Below are 14,399 nucleotides of genomic sequence, written 5' to 3' on the forward strand. Positions count from 1 at the left end.
TTGAGGAACCAAAAAGTAATGATTGAGGAACCATACCATTTGTGATACACTTTGTGTTCCCATTCCTACGTGGCTTTCATTTTCTTTTTTGTTAAGACACCTTAGCCTTTTCTTTTTCCTTTTGAAAAAGAAATAAAATTTATTAACAGAATAAAAAGAAATAAATTTAATAAGCAAAGAAGTTTGATAAGTGGACTTACCCAATGAACACAGAGGACATTAAGGTCTCGCTCATCGTGGATTGCAACGCTAACATTTCAATCTCGAAAAAATTGAACCTATATATAGTGGGAATTTACACAGATGTAGAGATAGCTATAGAAATTGATATATAATTAAAACTCAAAGCACTTATAATATCTAAAAAGCAAACAATTCAACAACAGCAACAACAACAGCAACTCAAAGCCTAATGAACCACCAACAGCAGCACAGCAACCACAGCAACAAACAACTCAACAACAGCAACTCAAAACCACCACACCAGCAGCAGCATAATCAAACAGAACAGAGCAAATAAAAACCCAAAAACCAGAGCAAAAACCCCAGCAAAACAGCACACAACATTAGCAAAAATTAGCAAAACTGAGAATGAAGACCCAAGACAACTCCTGAGTTATTAAAAATTGAAAACAACTCCATTAACTGAGAATGAAGCTCTACTGATATGAAGATTTCAACCAAATTGCCACTCACACCTTGAAACACATCACAAATCAGTAGAAAACACCAGCACCCAGAAACAGCCAACACCAGCAAACCCGATAGAGATGGGCGACAGAGAACAGAAATCTAAGAGACAGTGGAGCTTATCTAAATACAGAGAAAGCAATTTTGGCAGGAAACCGTAAATTATATACACACACAAAAAAAACATGAAATTGCTTTATGTGTGGTTTGTAGTGATTACACTTCTCAAAGTAGTTTGTAGTGATTACACTTTTCAAACATTTATTATAATACAATGTAATAAATAATAACAACTCTCAAAGTGGTACCTTCCATTCACATAATTAAAAGGACTAAACAAATTAAATATGTGTTATATGAACCCAATTTAAATTGATTCTAAATTATGGCTTTTGAATCAAATTTCCATCCATAACTAAACATGCCCCAAATATATGCAAAACTAAACCCAATAAGTTTTACCTCAAGTCATGATTTTAATATCAAATCTCAACACTGTTCAATTTGTAAATTTTCAAAAAATAATTATTCATGCATAAAAACTTCATAAAATTTTCGTAAGTAAGGTCTTCAACTCAAGATACACAAATTTCACCCTGAACATGTGTGACAAAAAAAGAACTATTTTTTTTTTCAATTATCATAAACCCATTTACAAATAATCTTTTAATATAAAGCAAATATCACTAATCACGTAGTGCAACAACTATTCAATTAAATTATGTAATGATTATTAAAAAAAATTCGAGTGATTACACTTTTTCTTCTTCTTCTTTATAATTTTCTGGCATTTCTAACCTCTAAACCCACAAAACCAGATCTTTATGAACCCCTATTGAACTTTCAAGCTTGGTATGGTGTCTTCTTTTTACTTCTATAAGTTATTTGGTTGTAGCTCAACGCAGGGGTTTTGGGGGACAAATTTGAGGGCACTGATTCTACTCTTTTTTTTAGGGCACAAATTTATGGGACAGTTGGTTATGTTTCCTCTTCTTTTTTTTTGGGTTTCTGAACCTTTTTAGGGGATTCCATTATTTTTATTTCTAGGGATTGAAGAGCAATGTGTGGTTTGTAGTTTGTAAAAAAACATGAAATTATTTAATAAACAAAACTTTAATCACGATCTGTAATGAAGGAGAAGAAGAGAGAGAGAAGGGTACAAAATATCAAACCCAAATCAGAATCTTCATAAGTTGATGCAGAATCTGTAATGAAGGATTCCATTATCTTCAAAATATCAAACCCAATTATTTAATAAACAAAACTTTATACAGGGGCCATTATAGACATAACAGGAACATACTGTCAAAACATACTGTTTATGATGCAGAATCTTCATAAACATGGGCCATTATGGACTGCGATCTTTTACCTCATGTATTTCAAACCTTCTTGTCGGGAACGGCGGGGTAGGGTGTCGGCGTCGGCGTCGGCGGGGCGGGACGACGATGCCCTCCTCTTTCTGAATCGAAGCATGTATGGGTTTGTTGCAAAACAAAGGCCTAAAATGGGGAAGGGGGATGAAAAAGCGGGAGATGAAGGGAGGAAGACAGGAAAAGAGGGTTCGAGTTTGGGTCTCCGGCGAGGGAGAGGAGAGGTGGTCGGTGGTCATCGCAAGAGAAGGGAGAGTAGCGTATGAAAGAGATAGGAGGAAGAGAGAGATGTATCTGTGAAAGAGATTCAAGAACAGAGAGGGAGAGGGAGAGAGATAGAAAGGGAAGGTAGGGAGGCAGACATGGGTAGGTGGAGAGAAGTGTTGGGCGGGAGATATTTTGATCTGAGCCATTGATATAAATTTGAAATTAATCTTAGCCATTGAATCAAAATGTATCTCACATACATTTTTATACATTTTCAAAAACTCTCCTCCCTTATTATATAGATTTCATCAACTCTACAAGATAGACACATTTTGATCTTGAGCAAATAAAAACAGAAATAATATATCTATTATGAAAAATAAAGTAAACAAAATGTCTAATATAAGAATTTGGAATTTTAATTTATTTATTTTTTTAATGTCATTGGCAGCTCATTGTAGAAACCTTGTTACTGGAACCTTCGTCTTACATGTGTAAAGGAGTAATGTTTGAAGTCCCCAATTTGGATAATTAAATTTATCTACAATGATGCGGTAACAGATGTAGGCCATACACAATTGAATTTATGACAAATAAAAAATTGACATGTATCATGTCACATTATTGTGGGAGTTTTTTTTTGTGGGTCTTAAACATTTTTTTGTGCGAAGATCAATGGAGACAGTAAATAAATTGCATCCCCTTTTGTTTTAGCTGGTTAAATGTGCTTAATTGAGGCCTCAAAAGGAATAAAGAGATGTGGGTTTTGCAAAGGGATGTGAAGGGTGGTAGAGTGATGAGAAAACAGGGTCAGTAGTGCCTTTCAGACGAAAAGACGATAGAGAATAGATGGAGAGAGAAATAGAGGCAACAATGACGACACTTATGCCATGACAGGGTTGTGGTCATCGGCAGGAACAGGAAAGGAGTTTGGTGGATGTATGGATCTGTAGGTTTCTTGTCTATGGTGGATGAAAGACAGAGCAAGATACTGTGGAAGAATGAGAGGTTGAAGGTGAAGATTGTCTTGGTTTGAGATACGGAGTAGAGATCAGAAAAGAGAGAAAGGCAAAGGGTAAAGGAAAATTTTGTCTTACAAAGGCCACGTTTGTTTGACAGTTAGGTTGGATGAGATTGTTAGTAAAGGGATGGTTAATGAAGATATTTTTAATGTGAAAATTATTAGTGAGGGTATTAAATAAAATTGTGTTTATTTTGATGATAGTGGGAGTGATGATTAGTGATGGAATTGCTAAATTATTTTTATATAATTTTTTTTTAAAAAATTCTATATTAAAATTTTTTTAAAAATAAATATAATTTAAAAAAAAAAAAGGTTGTGCTTGGGTAAAAAAAATAAAAATAAAATAATACTTAATTCCCTCACTATTTTTTCAACCACATACCTTCTCTAGTTTTGTTAATCCGGTTGTATAGTGGGATTGTTAATCTGGTTCGACTAATAATCCACTCATAAATTTTCTCAACCGAATATGTTTTCACAGGTCTAACCTCACTAACATTCCAACGCTACCACTCATAGGGGATAACAAACATGGCCAAAGGATATTCCAATAATTTTATCATTTGAATTAGGGTAAATTACACTGACACCCCCTAAGGTTTATGTTTATTACAGTTTTCCCCTCACATTTTGGAAATTACATCTCCCTTCCTGACGTTTAAAGTTTCATAACAGATCTCCCCTTCTCAACAATTTAATTTTTTTAAATACCAATTTTGTCTTCACGGGGTAAATTACATTGACACCCCTCACATTTTAGAAATTACTATCCCTTCCCTAAAGTTTAAAGTAGCATTACCAATTTCCCCATTGGTTAGTATTAGTTGGAAAAAAAATTAATTGAAAATTTTTTTTGTTAGTAAAATTTTTAAATTTCTATTTAAAAACAAACATAAACTCATTTTTTGAATTTACGTTTTTTCCTCAAATTTACAAACTGAGACAACAATTTATAAACCAAAAAAATTATCAAACAAGTTTTTATGACAATTTTTAAAATTTTTTCAAATATAAATTGAAAACTGAAAAAAAAATAGTTACCAAACAGGTCTCAGATAGAAAAAAATGTCGTAAAATTAACAAATAATTAAATAAGTTACCAACGTAAGAAATGACTTATCAAAAGATTTTTAGGCTATGTATGATTTGATTTTTAGAATTTTTTTTAAAAAATTAAAAATTAATTTGGTTAAGAAATAAAAAATAAAAAATAATTATCATTTAAGGGTAAAAAATAATTATCATTTTAATTTTTGGGCAGGTTATATACATACGTATGGCTGTTTGAATTTAATTTGTAAAACATTATTTCTAGCCACTCGAAAGATAAAAATTATATAAAAATGATAATTATTTTTTATTTTTTATTTCTTAACCAAATTAATTTTTTATTTTTATTTTTTATTTTCTAAAAATCAAACCATATATAGCCTAAGAATCTTTTGATAAGTCATTTCTTACGTTGATAACTTATTTAATTATTTGTTAATTTTATTGTATTTTTACCATCTAAAGCCTGTTTGGTAACCATTTCGTTTTCAGTTTTCAATTTATATTTACAAAAATTTAAAAAACTGTGATAAAAACTTGTTTGATAATCTTTTTGATTTATAAATGGTTGTCTCAGTTTGTAAATTGGAGGAAAAAACGTAAATTCAAAAAATGAGTTTACATTGGTTTTTAAATAGAAATTTAAAAATTTTACTAACAAAATTTGTTTTCAATTAATTCTTTTTTCAAATAATTTGTTTTCAATTATTTTTTTTTCTAATAATTTTTTTTCCAATTCATTTTTTTTTTCAATTAATTTTTTCCAACTAATACTAACCAAAGAGGCAATTGGTAATGTTAATTTAAACCTTAGGGAGGGATTGTAATTTTTAAAATGTGGGGGGTGCCAATGTAATTTATCCAGTGAGGGCATAATTGGTATTTAAAAAAATTAAATTGCTGAGAGGGAAAATCTGTAACGAAACTTTAAACCTCAGGGAGGGAGATGTAATTTCTAAAAGATGAGAGGAGAATTGTAACAAATATAAACCTCAAGGGGTGTTAGTGTAATTTACCCTTTGAATTAGTAGTTTTATGACTGGGAGATCAGTGATATTTTGATTATTAAAGGGTGATAGTGTAATTTTATAAAAATAAGGGGTGGCAGTTTAATTTACCTTTTTAAAAAGACTATTGATTTGATATTTTCTCAATAATTTTCCGTAATGATGCGCGCATGGGACTTCTGTCTGAACACCAACTTTAATCTGTCATCGGAATGTCGTCTTCGATGGGGCTCCACCTGCAAAGACGCGTGATGACTTTCTTAGCTCATTCTTTGAATTTTTTTTTAGTTGTGGTCATTCTTAGAAATTGATTCATTCCTAATTATTTAATAATTTTAAAGTATTATGAAATATTTGTTTACATAATTTTTTAAATCAATTAGATAGTTAAAAAAAATTGAAGTTTATTGCTGATCGGCTTGTTTCTATGGATATATGACATTAAATTCAATGATTTATTTATTAATTTTTTTGTGTCAAGATAATGACATGATTAATGAAATTATTTGATAAAAATGATAAATTATTATTTTGAAAGATTTTTTTTTGAAATTTTTTGTTCCATTGTTGCTAGATCTCTGTTGGATCAATGTTAGCTAGAAAAATCAATGAAAAAATGACGGGGAAATTCGATTGAAAAATGGTTGAAAAAGTCACAAATCGCAGCAATTGGTGGTGATTTTGATATGAACAAATAGATAATTTGGATGGATAAATAGATAACATGTGAATAAATAAATAATGACACACGTGGACAAATAAATAAACAAATAAATGACATGTGAATAGATATGTGACGAGGATATAAGACAGATAAGTAGATGTATTATGATCTTTCAAATTGGTTTGTCCTTTTAGCTATAAAATAGAGCTTGAGACTATTGCCATTAAAAGTTTAAAATCATAGTTATGGCCCAAGTCTCCTAAAAATTATATTGAGATTATAAATATTTATTTTATTTATTTCTTATTGATAACCTTATCCTCCGTCATTACCATGATCAATTTTTAATCACAGTTTCTCTCTAGTCTAAATCAGATTAGAGAGTGCTGTTAGACCTATGTGGGCTCACAACGGAATTCGCATCGATAATCCAAACCGTTCAATGTATAAGACTTATTGAGTATTTCATTCATGCAAAAAAAAAACACATGATCGAATATCGATAGCCACTTAATTAGATCACATTTGTGTTAACGATAAGTACGATACAAATATGATCTGATCAAGTGACTATCGATATCCCTTTAACATAATTTTTTTTACAAAGATAAAATAGTCAACGAACACTATATATTGAATGGTTCAGATTATCAATGTAAGCTCCAGGTGAGTCCATGAAGAAAGGAGCATCTCCCTTTTAATAATAATAATATTAGTTTTTAATTTATTTTTATAGTAAATTTATTGCTAGAAAAATTGATAACTTTGGTAAATAATAAAAAGCTAACTTTTTTATTAGTAAAAAAAGTTGAGTGGATTCCTTCACTTTTTTTTTTTTTTAAAACATAAATAGCCGTACTTTTTTTTTTAATTAAATACTGGTTGGACTTCGTTTGGATTGGGTTGTGGGTTGACTTTTTGATTTTTTAGTTATCTTAGCTTGGGGTTAAAAGGTCTCATTTGGGATAGATTTTTGATTTTTTTAACTTTTGTGAGAGAAAAAATAAAATGATTATAAATTACATGTAATAATTTATCTTATTTGGCTAAAATAGCCAATTTTATCATTTAGGACTATTTTAGCCCAAACTTGCTTTCCAAACAAGTGACTGTTATTTTTTGTTTTTGAGCTTGGGATTGGCTTCCTTTCCGTATGTTATCAGATTGAAGGGCGTTGTTAAGCCTGTGAGGGCCTATCATGGGTCCCATTTCAATAATTCAAACTGTTAAATGTGTAGAACTCGTCAAGTATTATATGTCTGTAAAAAATCACCTTAATCGGATATTGATAGCTATTTCATTAGACTAGATTTCTGTCAACCGTTTATTTTTTTATGCAAAACTGATTTGATACGTAGCTATCGATATTCAATCAACGTGATATTTTACAGGTATATAGTACTCGATGAGTTCTACACATTAAACGGTTCAAATTATCAAAACATGACCTATAATAATGGACCTCAAGAGGTTCATCAACACTCTCTAATCTAATCACGGACTAGAATGAGGCGAAATCCTTTGAGCTTTATATCTGTAAATACTTTCTGTCCCTCATTTTCACAACCCTCTCTCTCTCTCTCTCTCTCTCTCTTTGAAGAAATCTTTCCCTGCACTCTCTATCTCTCTCACTCTCCTTGAAGAAATCCCTAGCCTCCACGCCATTCGCAACACCACCCTTGAAGACTCGAAATTGTGGTTCACAAGAAAAGCTCGTGGTGAGTTCCTTCATATTTTTTATTTTATTTACTTATTTGTAGCCATGGTTATGACTTACATATATTTACAAAAGGGCCTATCTTAGATCCATATCGTCTTTAGGTTTAGCTTTGCTATTCTTTTATTTTTCTTCAATCATGACTGAGATTTACGTGGTTTCTTTGTTTATATTTCTGTGGCTGTGAATTCAACACTTTTCTGTTCGTTTGCATTTTTATTCTCTGTTTTATATTTTATTTATTTTTTATAAAAAATACAAAAAAAAAATTGTTTGGCGATCTTTTTTTTTTTTTTATAACTGTGTTTTTAAAATCTTTTCGAAAATTATCCACTTTTTAAATATATATATATATATATATATATTTTAACTTTTTTTTATTTGAGCTCAACTTGATAAGTTTAAAATTATATAAAAATATCATACTATTTTAGTTCAGTTGAACAAAATCTCGTTTGAAATCAATTTGAAAGTTTAACAAATCAAATTTAAATAAATTTTAAAACTTATTAAAATTTTCAAACCAAAATAAAATAGTAATTGTTCAGTTTATTGGACTCGTTTGTCACCCTTACTCCATCAATAGACTAACTATGCATGACAAATAAATCAATAGAGGGGAAGATTCTCGCTTATCCTAAAATAGAGGCACTGTTGGGGCTCCGAGGTCGACCACGAGTATTATTTTGACACTGAATTGTTTTTTTTATTTGATTAGGTCGATATATCTTTTATAAATATATATATATTTTTGATTATATTTGTTTTAAAATTGGTAAATTACACTTACCTACCTAGAGATTTCTGACAATTATAAGAGCCTCCATATAGTTCGAATAATTGCAGAAACTTTCCTTATTTTTACTAAAAATATCAAGAATTTCTCAATCTGTTAAGTTGGTACAACGTTATTTGGTGTGAAAACGACTATATTACCTTTTGGTTTGTACGCGAAAAGACAAAAATACTCATAAACTAAGAAGCTTTATTCATTATTAATGAGTAAATAACATTTACACCCACTAAAGTTTTGCATACATATTATTAAAGACTCATAAATATTTAGCATTATTTAATAAAATTCTTAAATTTATGCAATACTAAATAAAACCCTTAAATTGTTAAGATATTATTAAAACATTTAACAGAAAAAAAAATTAATTTTTATCGATAAAATACTTTAAAATAGACAATCTCTCTACAATTAATGTTAGATAATATCTTAATAATTTAATATAAGACTTATTTCATACATAAACAATGTAAATTTTATTATTTTAAGCAATGCATTTATTATTTGAATTTTTTTTAAGTTGAAATAAATGAATTTATTTTTTGGACAAATTACACCGGTAGTCCATATATTTTACTTCTTGTATCATTTTGGTTATTACACTTTCAATTGACTCAATTTTAACCCTTAATTTTAGATTTTATTTCAATTTGGTCTAATTAATAATATTGTTAGTATTTTTTAAAGAAAATTATCACTAAATTGGTTGAGGTTAACTAGCTGAATTGAGCAAGTTTATAATTTTGCCTTAAAAAAAATGTGCGTATTTTCTATAAAAAAAAATGTTAAGAGTTGTAATTAATTAGACCAAGTTGAGATAAAATCATAAATTCAGGATCAAAATTGAGCTAATTGAAAATACAGAGATTAAAATGACACAAGGGGTACGTAAAATATAAGGCCTACCGTCGTAATTTACCCTTTATTTTTTTCTCAACAATTTGTATTACTTATTTATGTATATATAAAAAATTATTATTTTATCTTTTCTCAATCGTATATTATTATCAAATTTGAATTTTTATATCTTTGAGTCATAAAACTTGTAGTCGATGTATATTTAGAAAAACGCAAATTAATATTTCTTATATGATTAAAAAAAATTAAGAAATAAATATAGAAGTAAATCCTTGAGATTTTTGACAATTAAACCAAACTCATTTATTATCAACATTAATCTTAACCTTAAATGCATTAAATTTAATCTACCCTAGTAAATATATATGAAATTATTATTTATTTTCTTAATTTTTTCAAAATATAAATGTAATATGTTGATTCTATTTTTTTTCACAAAAGGTTTTGAACTTTTGTAAACAAAAAAATAAAATAAAAATTCAACCCTTAATGAAGGTGAAAAATTAATTTTAAGATTTAATTTAATAAAAATAGTTTACATGAGATAAATAAAGATGGAGAAATAGATTTGAAGTATCATAAATAACAAATTAATTTAGTATATATTTTATTATTCTCAAATAATTTATCCATTCAAGTAAAAATTAATTTTAATTTTAGGTGTAAGAAATGATAAATTGTTTGAATTGTTTATTATTCTCAAATGATTTATTGATCTTTTATCCTTATTAACTAATTTTAATTTATTGTACGGTGATTATATTGTTTTTTACTTCTATATTTATTTTAATTTTTTAAAATCATTTAACCTGTGTTTTTTTAAATATGTATCGCCTAGAAGTTTAACGACTCAAAGGTAAAAATTAAAATTTGAGAATAATATATAATTGAAAAAAGATAAAATAATATTTTCTTTTACATATGAATAGTAATTCAAGTTGTCGGGGAAAAAATAAATCAATTTATTTCAACTTTAAAAAAAAATTAAATATTAAATGCATTACTTAAAATGATAAATTTTAAATCTTATATTAAATTGGGATGTTATCTAATATTAATTTTAGAGAAATTACTTATTTTAAAGTATTTTATCAATAAAAATTAATTTTTTTTTCCATAAAATGCTTTAACAATTTATGGGTTTTATTTATTATTGCATAAAATTTAATAATTTTATTAAATAATGCTAATATATATATATATATATATATGAATCTTTGATAATGCATATGCTAAGTGAAATTTCTCATTTGAATAGATAAGGTAACTAATGGGCTATTTCATCTTTTTTGGTATTATAACTTATGGTATCAGCAAATTCTGTTAAATAGCCTAATAGAGGGTAACAGTAGGAGAATCTTGATAATAGTTTCAAAAGTAAGAGAGGTTAATGTAATTATTAAAATTATAAGGGAAGTTCAGAAACTTCGGGAGAGATAAGTGTAATTCACCTTTTTTTAAAAAATAGATAGTAAAGATAATTTTTAAAATAATCCATTTTTTTAAAAGAAAAATATGACAATATTGTGACCTATATTTATTGAATCAATGTAATTATACATTTTGTGGTTCAAAACTTCTATGAAAAAATGTGTAATATTACATAACTTCATTTTTGAAATAATAATTATCAAAATTCAATCATAAGATTACGTAACATTTATTAAAAAAATGTGTAATATGAGTCACAAAAATACATAATAATGGGCGTTTAATATATTCATTTTATGATTGTGCATAGAAGGAATTTCTATGAATTGGGCAGAAATCCATCCCATTAATCTAAAGAGCAAACAAATAAATTAAAAAACTAAGCATTTCGTAAACCATTTAACGCGGTCATTTAATCAGCTGACACTAACAAATATTTTAACTTGTCCATTAGAAACCCTAGCATGTAGTAGGCACTGTTTGGCGCAATTGGTGATTGCTCAGTAGTACATCGCTTCCTTTGTCATCTACTTCAGACGGCTCCCTTTTGTTCTTGTTGTGCTACTTCTCAAATCCAAGGTACCAAAACAAAAATTAAAAATTTCAATTTGCTTTGACTTACCATTCTGTTTTATTCTATTACAACTACTTTGCTTCGACCTGTCCCTTTTGGATTTTCACTGTGTATTGCTTCTTAATTTGTCTTGGATTTTCATTTTTTTCTGATAAATATAAAATATATATACAAGCAATGAGAAGAAAATGTATAGATATTCCTGTAATTTATTATTATTATTATTATTATTATTATTGGGTTCTATTACCCATAGAATTGAATATCTAGTCTCTACTCTTTCCTTTCGAAAAGGAAAATGCACATGGAGCACTGTCTTTTTAAATTGATAAAGACAAAGCAGGTAATAAACATTTTTAGACAATGGTGTGGCTTCTTTTAAGTTGATTGTCTCAACTTGAGAAAGTTTTCGGACTTGATAGGTTTATTTTGAAATCGATTTCGACGACCCGAACGTTTACTTTTTAGGAATTGTTGAGTAGAATATTCATGTAAAAAATTAAGATGATCAGATTTTGGTAGTTAGATATTTGAATCAAATTTGTATTACAAAAAATGAATGGTTATTCTTACAATTATATTTATCGTTCATTTTTTTAAAAACCAAATATGATACAAATATATAGCTACCGATGTCCAATCATCTTGATTTTTTTACACGAATATTCTACTCAACGAATGTTGAGAAGCGAACTATTCGGATTATTAAAATTGATTCCAAAATGTGGGTCTATTAAACCTAAATATTATCTCAAATTAAATGACAACTTAAGAAAAGTTAAACGAATTATCAACGGGAATTCCATAGTATGGTTGAGTAAATTGAAAATTCATGAACGACTAGATTAGGTTGGCGGGACTTTCTAGACCTATTTATTAAATAAGTTCAATTTAAAAAAAATTAGAGCAATAATTCTAAAGTTTATTTTGTTGGGACTGAAAGGACAAAACAATTTGAAAAGAACATATTATACATATTTATATGTCAATTTGTCCACTGTCAGCCTATCATAGCTTATTTTTTCAAGTGTTATCTATTTGTTCACCTATTTGTCCAAATGTTATCTCCTTATTTATTATCGTGTTACCTATTTGTCTATCTAATCTATCTATTTATTCACATTTTTGTCAATAGTAAATATGATTTTAAAAATAAATTGTTAATAAAAATGTGTTCAGATCAAGGGACTATCAATGTCCGATCAACGTGATTTGTTGCAAAAATAAAGTACTTGACGAGCTCCACACATTAAACAATTCGGATTATTAAAACGGGACCATAGTGGGTCCAACAGTATGCTCCAATCCACTATGTGGATTAGAGAGAAGTCATCTCCATTAATTAATATGAATGAAACCGGACATCTAAGGTCTTATCAATAATTGAAGAAATAAAATGAAAACGATTCTAATTTCACATCTTAAAATGAAATAAGCGAATTAGAATCGGCAAAATTCTATGTGATTTGGAGTTAGAAGTTCCCATATTAGACTCTTGTTTTCTGCTTTCTTAAAATAATTTTTTTTTGATAGTTTGATAAAAATAGAAAGAGAAATATATTTATGGTTCTTAAAATATTCGGTTTTGTTTAAATTTTATTTTATTTTTTTTCAATTTTGTCTTTAAATTTTTTTATTTGATCTAATTTCAAATGGACAGTTTAAATAGTTAATGGAATGATAAAAAATACGCATATAGTCTCAAGTATGTGTTCCGTGTCACTTTAGTCCCTAAAATTTGGATAAATTACAGTTTACGTCCTTACATTTTGTACCAAATATAACTTTGATCCGTACATATGAAATCGTGACAGTCAACCACTGCACTTCTGGTCAAATTCCACTTTAGTCCCTATACATGAAATCGTAACACTCAACTCCTTACACTTATAAGATCTTGACTGTTAACTCTCTACACTTCTAGTCAAGTGTCAATGTTCTCATTTTGTTACTCCACCATATAAGTCTTTAATAGAAGTCAGTAATGTGACAAATACATGACTACAAAATGAGGGCAAAAGAGAAAAATCACCCAAATTTCTTGTCTCTACACATTTCATTCCAAAATTTATATTAAATTTTGACTGTATTCAATTACAACAAAACGTAAATTGTGAACGATTATAGAGATGAACTAAGGTTTTGCAAACATTAGGATCATAAAACTCTGTTTTTCATAATAACATAGTCTTCTGTCTATTCTTTTATTTCTCTGCTTTATTATTATTATTATTATTATTATTATTATTATTATTATTATTATTATTATTTATAATAATTTCAATAGGTTTGTTTTCTTGTCTTTTTGTCCCAAATTTCAGCGTATGAACATATATAGATTGTATTATATAATTGAGAGGGGAATTTGTGTTGAGATATTTGGGCGAGCTAAATCAGGCCTTTGTTGTAGACGGGGCTATGGACTTCAAGGTTGTATGGTTTGGGCCATATAGAGGAGGTCTGCCATATATTTATTTACTACATAACTCACATCAATCTAGGTTTGCCCTTTTTCCTAATACTTTCATCTACCGTCACTGTATCGCATCTCTTCACTACTGCCTCTGTTGGTTTCTATTGTATATGACTAAACCATCTCAATCAATTCTCCATCAACTTAACTTCTATCGGTACTACTCTTACCCATTCTCAGATATACTAATTTCTAACTTTGTCTTTTTTAGTCTTGCTATACATCCACCTTAGCATCTTCATCTCAGCAATACTCATCTTATCTATATATTTCTTATTTGCCCAACATTCCATCCCCTACAATATCGTTGGCCTAATAGCCGTTCTATAGAACTTTGTTTTTAGTCTAGTGGGTACTCGTTTATCGCATAGTACTCCAGATGTACTCATCCACTTATGCCACCCCGTCTTAATTCTATGGATCACATCCGCTCCAATCTCTACAGTGTAGACGTCCTCGAACGTCCCGGGAGAGATCCCTCCCTTCCGGTTTTGTTCATCTTGAGTTTACTACAGTTCGGACTCAAATGTCACGGTTC

At 28.6% G+C, this 14,399-nt stretch overlaps 1 protein-coding gene across 23 annotated transcripts in view; it reads left to right on the forward strand.

The window, feature by feature from the left end:
- The first annotated feature begins 7,496 nt into the window (after positions 1-7,496).
- The window catches only part of LOC114298485 (putative disease resistance protein At4g27220), a 41,893-nt gene continuing 34,990 nt past the window's right edge, over positions 7,497-14,399 (forward strand). For 20 of the 23 annotated variants that reach the window (XM_082898570.1, XM_082898556.1, XM_082898554.1 and 17 more), the window contains exons 1-2: positions 7,501-7,733; positions 11,269-11,393. The gene's annotated coding sequence lies outside the window, so the exon portion shown is untranslated. Of the gene's footprint in view, positions 7,734-11,268; positions 11,394-14,399 lie in introns of all 23 variants that reach the window. The other 3 variants (XM_082898576.1, XM_082898575.1, XM_082898555.1) reach the window with 2 other exon arrangements.

Source organism: Camellia sinensis, chromosome 12, assembly GCF_055761805.1.
Source record: "Camellia sinensis isolate YWXY chromosome 12, ASM5576180v1, whole genome shotgun sequence".
NCBI lineage: Eukaryota > Viridiplantae > Streptophyta > Magnoliopsida > Ericales > Theaceae > Camellia > Camellia sinensis.